The sequence below is a fragment of the Mirounga leonina genome, unplaced genomic scaffold (assembly GCF_011800145.1).
Source record: "Mirounga leonina isolate KUSES-001 unplaced genomic scaffold, KU_Mleo_1.0 Mir_175, whole genome shotgun sequence".
Lineage (NCBI taxonomy): Eukaryota > Metazoa > Chordata > Mammalia > Carnivora > Phocidae > Mirounga > Mirounga leonina.
The window spans coordinates 7,851,174-7,865,768 of NW_023270453.1; the positions used below are offsets into that span (position 1 = coordinate 7,851,174).

At 44.7% G+C, this 14,595-nt stretch overlaps 1 protein-coding gene across 2 annotated transcripts in view; it reads left to right on the forward strand.

Annotated features, from left to right (window-relative positions):
• The window catches only part of FAM107B (family with sequence similarity 107 member B), a 225,339-nt gene that overhangs the window by 136,197 nt on the left and 74,547 nt on the right, over positions 1-14,595 (forward strand). Inside the window, exon 1 of one of the 2 annotated variants that reach the window (XM_035021597.1) lies at positions 11,807-11,928. The exons of the other annotated variant lie outside the window; for it this stretch is intronic. The gene's annotated coding sequence lies outside the window, so the exon portion shown is untranslated. Of the gene's footprint in view, positions 1-11,806; positions 11,929-14,595 lie in introns of those variants that run through there. 2 annotated transcript variants of the gene reach the window in all.

Consider the following 14,595-nt stretch of genomic DNA (forward strand, 5'->3'; position numbering starts at 1 on the left):
GATTTTTAATATAATTCAACAAATATCTATAGCTCCTGTTATGGAGCTAAGCCCCGAGGGAATGAAAATGGCGTCTGCCCTCAAGATTTACAAGGGAATCAGGGAAAAAAGATATGCACAAAAAATCGTAATGTACAACAGATAACAAGTTTGTTATCTTCTTGAGTGTAGATGTTGTGCCTTTCATTTAACTTACACTCCTCTCAAATCTAGCTCAGTCCTTTACACACAGAGATACTTAATAAGTGTGTTAGAAAAACTAAGTTTTCTAAAAAGGAAATAATGCAAGCAATTAATGCAGATTACAAACGTTAGGGAAGGTCTCACGGAAGTAGGACTTGAGCTGAAACTTAATATATGGGTAAAATGTAGATCTGTTCAAAGGGAGAGGCAGAGCATTCCTGCCGGAGGAAAGAGCATGAATGAGATTCAGAGGTGGGAGCAAGTGTGCTGAGCAGGTGTGAGGGAAATCGGCTGGAGCAGAGTGTTCCCTCAGGGTTTAATGTTTAGAAAGCCAATAAACATAATCACTAATCCTCTCAATACAGGATTGTTCCCATCAGCTTAGGAAGAGCATACCAAGAATTACACACAGGCCTCAATAGGCCATTCATTTCTTCCACTTTAAAACCAAAACCAAACAAAACCTTTCTTGGCTCTATATTCCCCTCTCTAAAAAAAGTTGCCTGGATCAGCCGCCTCTAAGTCCTCTCCCTGAATCTCTCTTGAAGTCACCCCAGTAAGGCTCCCATGCCCACAGCTCCACCAAAGATACCTGGGTGGGTAAATCCACCCGTCAGGTCCCAGCCCCCAGCTCTATGGACCTGGACCTTCCAGCAGTGTTTGAGACAGGTGCCTGCTCTCTCCTCCTTGAACCACTGGCCTCACCTGTCCGCCAGGACCATACTGTCCTGGTGTTCACTTATTCCTTGGCCATTCCCTCTCAGTCTCTTGTGCTAGTGTCCACCCATCTCCCTGACCCTGAAATGTGGGGGTGGCCCAGGGCCCGGACCTCAGTCATTTCCTAGGTGATATATGCAGGTTGGTGTTCAGTATCATATGCCCACTGATGACATTTAAATTTATAGATCTGGCCTGGCGCTTCCCTCATAGCTATAAACTCCTATCCAACTACTTGTTGGTATCTTTGGATCACTAAGGGCATATCCCAAACTGAACTCCTGATACTCTCTCCCAAAGTGGTTCCTCTCAATAGCTTCCCCTTCTTAGAGAAAGGGAATTCCATCCTTCCACGGCCTCAGGCCAAAAACTTGGGCATCACCCTTGACTGTCTCCCCCCCACACCCCTTCCACATCTCATCCATTAGCAAATCCTGTTGACTCTACCTTCAAAATATTCATCATGTGGCCACTTCTCATCACTGGTTCAAAGCACCACCTTCTCTCTTCTGGATTAATACAAATGCCTTCTTTAGAAAAATTTATTTATTGGGTGCCTGGGTGGCTCAGTCGGTTAAGCGACTACCTTCGGCTCAGGTCGCGATCCTGGAGTCCCCGGATCCAGTCCCTCATCGGGCTCCCTGCTCGGCAGGGAGTCTGTTTCTCCCTCTCCCGCTCCCCCCTCTTGTGCTCTTTCTCTCTCTCAAATAAATAAATAAAATCTTAAAAAAAAAAAAAAAAGAAAGAAAAATTTATTTATTTATTTGAGAGAGAGCGCGCGAGAGCACAAGCGGGCGTGTGGGGGGAGGGGCAGAGGGAGAGGACCCCCAAGCAGACTCCCTGCTGATCGCAGAGCCAGACGCAGGGCTCCATCTCAGGACCCATGAGATCACCACCTGAGCCGAAACCGAGAGCCGGACGCCCGACCGAACCACCCAGGCGCCCCCAAAGCCTTCTAAGCACTCTTCTACCTTTGCTCTCCGGCATCCTGTTTTCAACCCAGCAGCCTGGCGATCCCTTTAAAATGTGCATCAGACCAGGTCTCTCTTCTGCTCCCAATCTCCCAGTGGCTTCCCAGCTTATTCAGAGAAAAAGCCAGTCTTCCTGCGCTGGCCTACGGGGCCTTATATCGTCTGTCCCTCCTGCCCTCCCACCTCCCCTTACCTCTCTGACCTCATCATCTCTCATCCCTCCTTGCTCAGGCTCTCCAGCCACACTGGCCTCCCGCTGTGCCTGGACTTTGCCGAGTGCGCCAGCTGCAAGACCTCTGCACCTGCTATTCTAGTAGCCCAGAGAGCTTGTCCTCCAGATGCCTGCACAAGGGACTCCCTCATGTCCTCCAGGTGTTTGCTTAGATGTCAGCGTCTCAGAAACCTTCCCTTGCTGTCCTGTTTAACATTACACATTCCCACCACTGCTTTCTATCCCCTTCTCAGCTTTATTATGTGTCTCTATAGCATAGCAATAATGACTGCTCTCTGCATACTATTTGCTTTTCTATTTTTCTTTTTTCTTCCTTCTTTTCTTCCTCCTTTCTACCTTTCCTGTTTGATTCCCTCTTCTAGAATATACATCCCATAATGGCAGCGATTTTTTATGTTTTGTTCACTATTGTATTCTCAGGGAGTACAACAGTGCCTGGAACAAAGAACATGCTTGAAAAATATTGGTTAAATAAATGAATTAATCTGCCCTTTGCTAATGAGAAAATGGAGTCTTAGAGAAGTGAATAATTTGGCCAAAGTCACTACGCTTGTAAGCCGGGGGTGTAAGATGGATAATAACATCTGTTGGACTATGGACCTAGCCACTGTAATATCTGGCTCTCTGTAGGCAAAGCAAGGATCTTTATCTTATACAAGCCATGACACTCTTCTCCAAAGCATTTTGTATCATCTTATTTGAATTTCTCTATGACAATGAAAAATTTGATTTTTTCCCATTGTTGAGAGTTACAATTTGCTCAAAAGTAAATAAGGACTACAAAAGAAAATATTAATTCCAAATCCACATGATGATAGATTACTAAAAGTTTTCCTTTTTGATTCAGTTCTATTTGGATAAGATAGGAAAAAAAATCAGGAATTAAATTAATCATCCAAAGCAGTACAATAGATCAAAAAAAAAACTTCACAAAAGAAGAAATATCGTGAGTAATGTTGCAGTGAATGTGGAATACATATATCTCTTCAAGGTACTGATTTCATTTCCTTTGCATATATATCCAGAAGAGGGATTGCTGGATCATATAGTGTTTCTATTTTTAAGAAATACATTTCTTAAAGAAAGAAGTAACTGAATTTTATTTTTTATTTTTTTGAGATTTTATTTAGTTATTTGACAGAGAGAGAGATAGTGAGAGCAGGAACACAAGCAGGGGGAGTGGGGGAGGGAGAAGCAGACTCCCCACTGAGGAGGGAGCCCGATGTGGGGCTCGATGTGGGGCTCGATCCCAGGACCCCAGGATCACAACATGAGCTGAATACAGGCAACTTAACCATCTGAGCCACCCAGGCACCCCTATGAGAAAATTCTAATTGCTGATCCAATTCATTGCAAGTTTATGGGACTCTCCAGGTTTCCTATTTAATCCTCAGTTGGTTGTATTTTTGTAGGAAGGTTTCCATTTCATCCAAATGTTCAAATAAAGTGGCTCATAGTGTTTCTGAATTCACTTTTTAGCCTTTGATTACCGATAGTTATGTGTCCATTTTCATTCCTAGTGTATTTTTTACTTGTTTTCTGTCTTTCTCTGTCTCTCATCATTTTGGACAGAGATTTGTCAATTGAATTGGTCTTTTAAAGAGAAAGATAGTTTCTTATAGTTTTACAATTCCTTCCATCTTTCTTTCTTTCTTTCTTTCTTTCTTTCTTTCTTTCTTTCTTTCTTTCTTTCTTTCTTTTAACTGGTAGTTTATGCTCTGATGAGGATGATAGCAGATGGTATAGAGCAGTTGCTGTAGAGAGGAATGACCTGGGGAAAGCAAGTGCGTATCAAAGTACTGTTTCCTGCCATGTGCCTCAGCTGTTGACTTGCAAAAGGGTGGTCATTAGGGCAAAGCTGGAACCAGGACAGGGCAGGTTGTCCTGAGCAATGAGGGTGGCTGGCTGAGAGGTGAACGGGCAGAATTACAAAACACTTCCAGAAATTGCCTTTAGTTGCCTGAGAAGGACTCTGTCCTGTTATTCATTCTTCCTCTCTTTTTCCTTATAAAGTTTAACTCTTTATCAACATTATCGAGCCAAAGCTAACATTGTTAGAATTTTAGTTCATGTTAAATTATGGTGGGACAACTAAAGGAATGTTATTATTCAAAGAGCGTTTTTTCAAGCCCAGTAATCCTTAGCATTTCTAATGTGTGGGTGATACAATTCTCTAAGCAGAGTTAATAAGCAAACTTTCTCTGGCAAGATTTAACATTAGCTGCAGTTTGGACTTTAGTTGTAAGCTCAGAATGGATGGAGCAGTCCTCCTCTCTAGCCAAGCCTGGATGGCAACAGAAATACTATTAATGCTATAATTTCCACATAGAAGAAACATGCACCTCCATATATATATATATATATATATAAAAGTGCCATAATTTTTTCCCAAGTTTTTATTTAAATTCTAGTTAGTTAATGTTTAGTGTAATATGAGTTTCAGGTGTAACATTTAGTGATTTGACACTTACATGTAATACGTAGTGCTCATCACATTAAGTGCACTCCTTAATCCCCACCAGCTACTCAACCCATCCCCCTGCCCACCTGCCCTCTGGTAACCATCAGTTTACAGAAGATATAAATAGATACAGATATGGATAGAGATTGCTATAAAATCACTAACCCTTTTTTAAAAAATATTTTATTTATTTATTTATTTATTTATTTATTTATTTATTTGAGAGAGAGAGAGAGAGCAAGAGCAGGGGGAGAGGCAGAGGGAGAGAGAAAGGGAGAAGCAGACTATCCACTAAGCAGGAGCCCAACATGGGGCTCAATCCCAGGACCCTGAGATCCTGACCCTAGCTGAAGGCAGACGCTTAACTGACTGAGGCACCCAGGCGCCCCTAAAATCACTAACCCTTAAATCCGGAGGAGACAGCCTGCCGTGAGTTGAATATCTTGCCCAAAATCACAAAGCTAGCTGGTAGCAGAGCCATGATTGAAATCTCTTCTGTCCTAGCCTAGTCTTTATTCCATTGCTCTATGAACTTCTGTTACTGCATTGCTTAAAAGGTAGATGAGAATATTAAGTGGCATTCAACTAGTTATTACCAATGCAAGAGTTTTAAGGAATACTTTCTGTTAACAGAAATGTATGTGTCTGGAATGCATATCAGAAAGAAGAAAAGAAAGTTGGAATGAAATGTAGAATGTTGTCAGTGAACTGGTTGGTTTTACACGTTAGTTATTTGAATTAGGAAACATATAGGAATGACCTTTATTGTGTTCAAATATGAGATGATGGTTTGTTTACTCATTAATATCTACTATTAAGATACCTTAGTATTTTTGATAGGATGAGGGTTTAAAGGTTTTTCTCCCTCTCTTTGCTTTTTAGAGATTTTTGTTTTAATATACAGGAAGACCCTCAGGAAATCCTCTTTTCTGGTGCTGGGTTCATGTGAAGAAAAAGACATAAAACTCTTATCTTCACATCATTCAGGAGTTCTTTATGTGGCTAACAGCTGTTTCTCTTGATTCTTAGGTGATATTTAGCTAGATTTTAATCACTACTTTACAGAGTCCCTTTGATTTTAAAATTATCAGTAACAAAAAGCAAGTGTTCTATAAAAACTAAATTAAGCATTTTAAGCAACACATTTATTATAAATTTTGAAATTAGAACTCTTAAACTTTAAACTCCCTAGAAATGGCAGAGGGTTCAGTGATGTTATGAATTATAGCTCTGTTGTAGAGTTTGCAAAATGCTTTGTAGCAGATTAACTACTAAAGGGGAGAAAATTCATTTTTATTATTGGTGCTATTAGCGTATTTAATGAAGTGGCTCCGCTCTTTTGCTCACAAATGCTCATGCAAAGAGGCTATTTTAATATAAGTGCTCATGATGTTGCTTATAGCACGTTCTTTTTGATTTGGATTTATCTTCTGATCCTTTCTAGATACTACTCATTTTATTTTATTATTATTATTATTATTATTATTATTATTTTAAATTTTATTTATTTATTTGTCAGAGAGAGGGAGAGCACAAGCAGGGGGAGTGGGAGAGGGAGAAGCAGGCTCCCCGCTGAGCAAGGAGCCCGATGTGGGGCTCGATGTGGGGCTCGATCCCAGGACCCTGGCGATCACGACCTGAGCCGAAGGCAGATGCTTAACCGACTGAGCCACACAGGCGTCCCGATACTACTAATTTTAAAAGGTACCTACATCTAGGTATGCTGTGAAGAGATTTTGCAGAGGTAAGGAAGAGATTTTGCAGAGGTCAAATCAGTTGACCTTAAGATAGGGAGGTGATCTGGGTCAGGCCTGGCCTAATCACCCTAGCACTGTAAAGGAGTCTAGAGGCAGAGATGGAGGAAGATAGAGGAGGAGGGAGACAGAGATAGGAAGAATGAGAAGGGTTTGATGTGCCTTTGCTGACTTGATAATGGAAAGAGCCACGTGGGAAGGCATGTGGGCAGCCTTTAGAATCTGAGAGAGGCTCCTAGTTGACAGCCAACAAGGAAACCTTAACCTTAGAGACTGGACAAACTGGACAAACAAAGAACTGCATTCTGCCAAGGGGACCTTTATGCTCCAGATGTGATGAGCCATGGGCTCTGCCAAGTTCCTGATTTTGGCTTTGGGGGACCTTGAGCAGAGAACCCAGCTAGGCCATGCCTCCGTAAAGCAAAGATGAGGTGATATATTGGTATTGTCTGAAGTTGCTAAGTCTGTAGTAATCGGTTATGAGGCAATAGATCATACACTGTTTTGGAATTTGATCAAGCTTAGCTTCTTTAGAGAGCTAAAGCCGTTTTCCCTTCCAGTCTCATTCTTAGCTGAAAGCAAAAATGAATAAGCAGAAATCATGTCTTTGCTTTGCCAGTACCAGTTTATGGAATCTGTTGTTTTGAGCTTTATATTCCATTGCAGGTGGCTTTTCGCTTGTTTATAAATCAGAATGATTTCCCTTGAGACCATTGTTCTCAGCTGTCACAGTTACCCTTCACTGTGTAGTTCCTCAGCTCTGATTCAGGGCGGGATGGGGGGGGGGGCGGAGATTATTTACAGGGATGACCACCACGACTCCTCCTATCCTAGGATCCGGGTACTCAGTTCCCTTTGTAATGTGACCCCTGCTTTTACTATCAAGGGGTGGAAGCTGTTTTGCCTGAAGCTCAGATTAGGGCTGGCTCTGTGCTATTTTTGAATGATCTAGTGTCTCAGAATGACCTGGAGGCTAGACCTCCTGGGGCCTTACAGCTTTCCTCTTCCACCCTCTTGGATATCGCTGCCCCGTGAGGAAGTCCCAGCAATTTTGCTGAGAGGCTATGTGGAGGGCATCTGAGGCACACAAGCAGACAGCTCCAGTCGATATCTGGACTTTGAGGCCGCCCAGGACAAGCTGGTCTCTGGCAGGCCTCCCATCTGACGGCAAACACATGATAGAGCCTCGCTAAAACCAAATGGAGCTAATCCCAGCTGGCTGGGGTCCACATTGCCAGCCTGTAGCATTGTGAGCAAATCATTCATTCTTATCTTAAGCTACTAAGTTTTGACGTATTTTTTTCCTATAGTAATAGTTAACTGATACAGATAGTAAAGAATATGACTTTAAAAATACTATTTTAAAATTAAAATCTTGGGCGCCTGGGTGGCTCAGTTGGTTAAGCGACTGCCTTCAGCTCAGGTCATGATCCTGGAGTCCCGGGATCGAGTCCCGCATCGGGCTCCTTGCTCAGCAGGGAGTCTGCTTCTCCCTCTGACCCTCCCCCTTCTCATGCTCTCTCTATCTCATTCTCTCAAATAAATAAATAAAATCTTTAAAAAAAAAATTAAAATCTTATTTCTTTTTTAAAGATTTATTTATTTATTCCAGAGAGAGAGAGAGGCAGAGGGAGAAGGAGATTCCCTGCTGAGCAGGGTGCCTGACAAGGGCTCTGTCTCCCAACAGGGAGCTCACGACCTGAGCTGAAATCAAGAGTTGGATGCTTAACCGACTGAGCCACCCAGGCGCCCCTAAAATTTTATTTCTTTTTGAATGGATTGTCTGTTCAAACGTCCGTGTACACAGCACAAAATTTAAGATACAAAAGGGTATCCACATAAAAATGAATCTCCTACCCCCTGGGCACTGTGAAACCTTTCTCACCTCTTTGGAACCCTTCAGGATAACAGGGCATAAAGTAACAATTCAAGATTGTGCATAGAGAGAAGAGACCAAAGAAGGAGATAGAGACAACATATCTTATTCCAAATTGATTTGCTTTGCAAATGTACATCTCTGCTTTCTTCAGTTTTCCTTAGGAGTAACTTTAAAAGGCCTCCAGATGTCAGAGCAACAATGAGGTTAAAGTTGAGTGTAGGGTGATCTTGTGGGTGAGTGTTATAGGATAGGAAATTATCAACTATGTTTTCCAGTAATGTCAGGTTAGGGACTCTATCACCAATAGACTCAGTGACTCAAAACCTTTCAGAGGAATATTTTCTTTGTATTGTATTTGGAGAAAGCAAGTGAGGAAAGGCCCTCCATGCCACCTGATAATCCATGTCAGCCCAGGAGCAGAAATCCAAGCAGGGCACAGTAGGTGCCTAGGCCGCTGACCTTTCCTGGAGTCCTGTCCACATCCAGAATGTGGAATCTACAGGACATCAGCTTCGGGCTGAGAGTTTGGTGTTACCTGACCTAACCCTGGGAAGTCTGCTCATGCCCTGAAAATCTAAACGCATTCATTCTACAAACATCTACCATGCGCCTACTATATTCCAGGCACTGTTAGTACATGGTATGGGTACAAACATAAATATCACTCTAGTCCATAACCTTAAAGTTCTTCTGGGCTCTACCCACAGAAACTCCAGGAACCCCAAACCAAACTGGATACTTGATCCTACCTGGATCAAAATTCCCCTAAGACTCCAAGAATGTGAAATATTCAGCCCCAAATAGTGGACTCAGTAAATGGGTGTGGGTGTCTTTTCTTTTAAGAAGGCTTTGACTCAAGAAGTTCAAAGAAAAGATTGATCTCTTCTTACTGGTTTTGTTTAAATTATGTTTCCTGATACAACGGCAGGGTAATGACAATGAAACTGTGGAAATGTATATCCCAGACTATGGGCAGAGTAATGACAATGAAACTGTGGACATGTATATCCCAGACTATGGGAAGAGATACATATTTCCATTCCTCTCAGAGGGCAGGGGAAATACTATGTGGTCACTTATTACATCCAGACACTCTGCTCACTGTCCTGGCATCACACAAGTTTGCCCCAGCTTGCTTTAAGGGGACATTACAGGCTCACTGGTGGGTTAGTGCTTTTCCAAGGTTAGAATCCAGAATTTAATGCATGCTTCTTATATTAGTTTGCTCAGGCTGCCATAACAGTGGCTTAAACAACAGACATTTATCTTCTTACAGTTCTGGAGGCTGGAAGTCCAAGATTAAGATGCTGGCAGGGTTGGTTTCTGGTGAGGCCTCTTCCTGGCTTGCACATGGCTGCTTTTTGGCTATGTCCTCACATGACCTCTTCTCTGGGTGCCTTAGAGAGAGAGAGAGAAATCTCTGGTGTCTCTTCCTCTTCTTATAAGGTCACCAGTCTTACCAGATTAGGTCCCCACCTTTATGACTTCATTTAACCTTAATTACTTCCCCAAAGGCCCTATCTCCAAATACAGTCACACTGAGGGTTAGGGGTTCAACATATGAAGTTGGTGGAGGGGGGGGGGACACAATTCAGTTCCCAACACTTTTTATATGCCAGCTACTATGTTAAGCAGGAGGTGTATATCATTACATAATGACATATGTATCAAGTGTAAACTCTGTTCAAGGAGGACATATATTTACAATACAGAGCAATAATTACCAGGCTGTGCTAGGCATGAGAGGGGCAGAAAAGTTCCATCCAGTTTGAACAAGTCAGGGAAGGCTTCTCAGAGGAATGGGTGTCAGAGAGGAGAGGAGCCCTTGCGGGGGCAGAGTGGGGTGAAGGTATGCTAGGCAGAGGGGAGGCATGTGGAAGAGCATAACAGGCGACAGATTCTTTCCTCCAGTCTTTGTATTCACAGAGCAGGGCCATTTAGCAAATATAGCACTCTGGCTGAGTGAGGCCGTGGGCGTCTGGGGGATGAAGAACATACGGAAGAGGTCAAGGTGATATCAAAAAGTAGACTGCCCCCACAGGATACTGTAGCAACGAGCTTGGACTTGATTATGTAGTAGGAATTGGGCACTTGTTCGAGGGTTTTAATTTGAGCAGATTTGCACTTGGAAAGTTCCCTGAGAAGTAGTTTGGAGGAAAAGAGTGTGTGATTGGAAGCTGGGGAGAGTTGGGAGACCACAGTGTGATGGCAGACACAAAAGGCCCACTGTGGCAGTGTTGGTGGAATGGGGAGATGGGTATCTAGGCCTCCTGTAGGATTTCTAGGACTTGGGATTGGCTTCCATGTGGGGAACGAAGGTAAAAATCTAGGCTGGATCCCAGGTTCTGGTCTGGGAACGGGCAGACTCTCAGTTAATTACAGAAACAACAACAATGCAAGGACAGGGAGAGAAGAAAGATGTGTAGGAAACACTATGGATAAAGTTCACACAGGTTAGTTTCTTGGGCTGGGAAGGAGCTTCTTTCTCTCTAAATCCGGTGGCAAGTGATTCCTCCCCTCAATGGGCTTCAGGGACCTAGGGATGGTCAGGCCCTTAAAGAGTTGTGGCTTTAGAGTATCTTTGGAGTAAATAATTTGCTTACCAAAAATCATAATTGATATGACTGTTCCCTGTGATCATAACCCAAGCTGTTTTAGTCAGAAAAACTTCCCAATAAATAAAGCCTTATTCATCTCTTGCCAAGAAAATTAAAAAACTTTTGATCTAAAATCCACCAACCAGCTGGCCTCGTTTCCTACTCTGAATTAGATATTTCTCATTTTTGTTCGATGTCGTGATTCAGGTACACGGTAATCTGAGTTTTAGGGTTGGGCAAGAAGCAATTTGCGGTAAGAGAGCTGTAAAAAACGAAAATAAGAGGGGAAAAAGGAGGTTAAAAACCTTTCCTCCTTGCGCACAAATTAAATCTCCAATTACTCTTTGATGAATGGGGACAGGGAAGGAATATGAGTAAATTTCCAGGTCACTGGGTTTCAAGCCCTGGTTTGACAGTAAATTTATACAATTCCAACAAATCTGTTTCCTTTTCCTCCCTGATTCCTTTTGAGTTTTCTTCTGTGACGTATTCGCAGGATTTCAATGGGGAGAGTCTCGCTAAGCCTCACAAGCATGGAGTGGAGATGGGGGCCAGACACCCACCAGCGAGTACGTGAGAGAGACAGAGACAGATGGGGAGAGGGAGGGAGAGAAAGATCTTTAATCGTGGGCCTCGTGATCCTACTCCTGCCACCTTGGAGTCCCCATTTCTGTCTCTCATCGGGTGACACTTAGTATTTTTCTTCCAACCTTCCCTCTCTTCTTTCCAAGTTTCTGAAGCCAACCAAACTCAAACAACAGAAGGAAAACCTCCCGGAACCGAATCCTCCGACTTTCTCCGAGCTCCTGCCTGGCCTGGCGCACTCCCCTCGGGGCCGCGGCGGTCCGGAGCGCGGAGCCCGCAGCCAGCGCGGCGGGGCGGGGCCTGGGCGGGGCCTGGGCGGGGCTTCCGCAGTCGCACCCCGCCCCCAGCCCTGCCCCGCCGCTTAATTCGGATGCGCGGGGCCGCGGGGTGTGAAAGAGCCGCCCTGCGCTGGACGGGCCGCCGCTGCCGTCAGAGCCGCCGCCCGCGCCGCCTCGGGGCCGCCCTGAGCAGCCCGGCCGCTGGGCGCCGCCGCGGCCGCCCGGAGCGAACGCCGGGGAGGGAGCCGCGCGCCTTTGTGAGCGCGCCGAGGTAGGTTCGCCTCCCGCACTTACTTTGCACACAAAGACTGGGAGCTCGGGGTAGGCGGGTATCCGCCGGGGAGACTGCGCGGCCGCCCGCCCAGCCCCGACCCCCGGCCCGAGGGACCCCAGGGCGGAAAGGGCCGCCGGCTTTCCCTCCCCGCGGCCGGCCGTCAGCGCGGCGCGGGCGGTGGGGCGGGGGTCCCTGCGTGCGCGGGAGGAGGACGCGCAGGGCGGTGGGCGTGCGGGGAGCCCCGGCCACCCCGCGCCGTGCCCGGGGAGGGCCTGGGGTGCAGGGCCGGGGCGTGGCAGGGCCCGGCGCGGTGGCCCCCGGCCCGAGGGGCGCTGGGGAGGCGGGGGGCGCTGCGAGGAAGGGGAGCCCAGGCGGCCGCTCCGCTCGGCTTATTGTTGCTTCCTCGGCCCTGAAAATGGAGAGACCCTGCCTGGAGCTGGTGCGCTGCCCACCCGGAGCGCCGCGCGCGGCCAGATGCCGAGCCCTAGGCGCCCGGTTCGCCCCTCGCTGCGCGGGCGCGCTCGGGGTGGTCGGAGCGGGCTCCGGGGTCAGAGCGAGCCTGTGCCTGGGCAGACAAAGGAGGGGCCTCGGGGGGGGGTTTCCCCACTGGTTTAAAGGTGACTGTCGCACTGTTTCCAAACAGTCTGCAAGTAACTTTTCCATTTTTGACTCTTTTACGTTCCCACTCTTCCAGTAAACCCAGCATGTTGGGTGGCGTCTGCAACCCGAGAAGTCCTAAAAATTGGGTTCCCATAATTTCTCTCCAAGCATCTTCGGGTCCCTTGGGGATGGCACGGCTATGTATGGCCAAGTTTTGACATGCTGCGTAGGGGATGGTAACAGCCCCCTCTGAAATGTGGAGAGGAATGCTGTTGAGAGGGTAAATTGTAGATCTTTAATCTCTGCAGCAAGGTACCATACCCTTCCTTCCTCAAAAAAACAAAAAACAAAAAACTTCAGTCAACGATAGTAGAGCTACGTTATTTGAGTAGAATGAGTATGATATTAAAGGGAAATACAGAAAAACGGGATGAGGCTTGTTAAACTTTACATTCTTTAACTTGAGGATTTCTTGCTAACAGGTATGTTAGTTTTTTCCTCTTACCACGTCCCCCTGGCCATTACTTTGGAGATACTAGCTGTCCAAGTTGATTTAAGTTGAAATAGTACCAGAGGTGCCTGTCTGGAGATTTCTTAGTGGTAGGAGTTTCAAGTTTTAAAACTTAAGTATAGAATGATGTATGTTTATTATAAAATTGAAAAAATACAGAAGAGAAGGTCACTTATGCCTACCACCCAAACACACCCTCAGGGTGAAGGCATCTTAGCTTGATTTATGGCTTGGCAGCCGCGGTATGATTGTTTGAGAGAGAATGTGTGTGTGTGTGAATAAATGGAGTTACTGGTTCTTAATCTTAACCAGTCACGTCAGACTAAAATATATCGAATAACCATAGTCTGCCATAGTGGTTTGCCATTTTAACACAGGATTAATACCAACAAGTTGTCTGAAATATATTTTTTTACAGCCTTAAAATAACTACCTGTACAGAAGGCGGAAGGGAAGAAATAGGAAAAACAAGGTACTTTCCACTTAATTTGGAAGAATAAACCAACAGAAAAGTTTTAGGGATTGTGTTCTTTAGATTTCAGGAATAGTTTTGGATTGACTTTTTTTTAATTAAAAAAATTTCAGCTTATAAAATATTTAAAAAGCAAAATTCTGCGATTGATGAGAAGTATGTGATGGAAGGACACTCTTTTTTTGTAGACAAAGAATGACAGAGGTTTTATAGCCAGATACATGTTTACTTCTGAAAGTAAAAAAAGGATTTCCCCTTGAGTAGTGAGTGGTTTGGAGTATGTGTGTTTTGTAAAAAAAAGAAAGCCAAAAAACAACACATTGTTCAAATGTAGATTTGTCACTGCTTTTGTTATTACATACACTTATTTTCCACTTGTAAAATTTTCGGACGTTTCATTTCTCCAGTTTCCACTTGTAAAAGTTTTGGACATCTTCATTACTCCATGCAAAGTAAAAAGAGGTCTTGGAGGCAACTGTGTAGAAGTAGATTGATCCTGAGGATGATGCAATCAATACTTTTCTAAGTCAGAAGAATTTACAAGAAGGAAGTTGTGGCTTTGTACTATCAGGTGCAGTCTTTGTTCCTGTGCCTAACTTGGGGCTCCTTAATCTGCATACAGGCTTACAGGGAGCTTTTGCCCCTGTAAGTAAGTAGTGACTTGTAAGTCCCGACTGTGAAGTATATGGTGCCAAGTATGTCGTCTGCTGTAATGATTAGCGTTCTTTCAGAATTAAGGGGACCCTATTTATCAGAATTTTTAGATACTGTTTTTCAACCCTCCTGTGGCCTTGGACACCATAAGCACTGTAAGCAATGTAAGCCCAGCTGGAATAGAGGTCAGAGTTGAGTAGCTTTGTCTTTTTTCTATGATGTTGCTTCGAGGGGAGGAGAGAAAAGTTTGGGATTGGTCTCGTGTCGTGGACTTGCTATGGCTATTTGTGACGGCCAGCGTCTTGCCCACCCCCCCACCGTGGACTGCAGAATCCATTCTTGGGCTGTTTAAAAGGAGACTTGGTTTACGTTTTCGAGAAGTGCTATGAGAAATCCTGTTCCTGAACTGTGGTAGGGTGGATGCTCT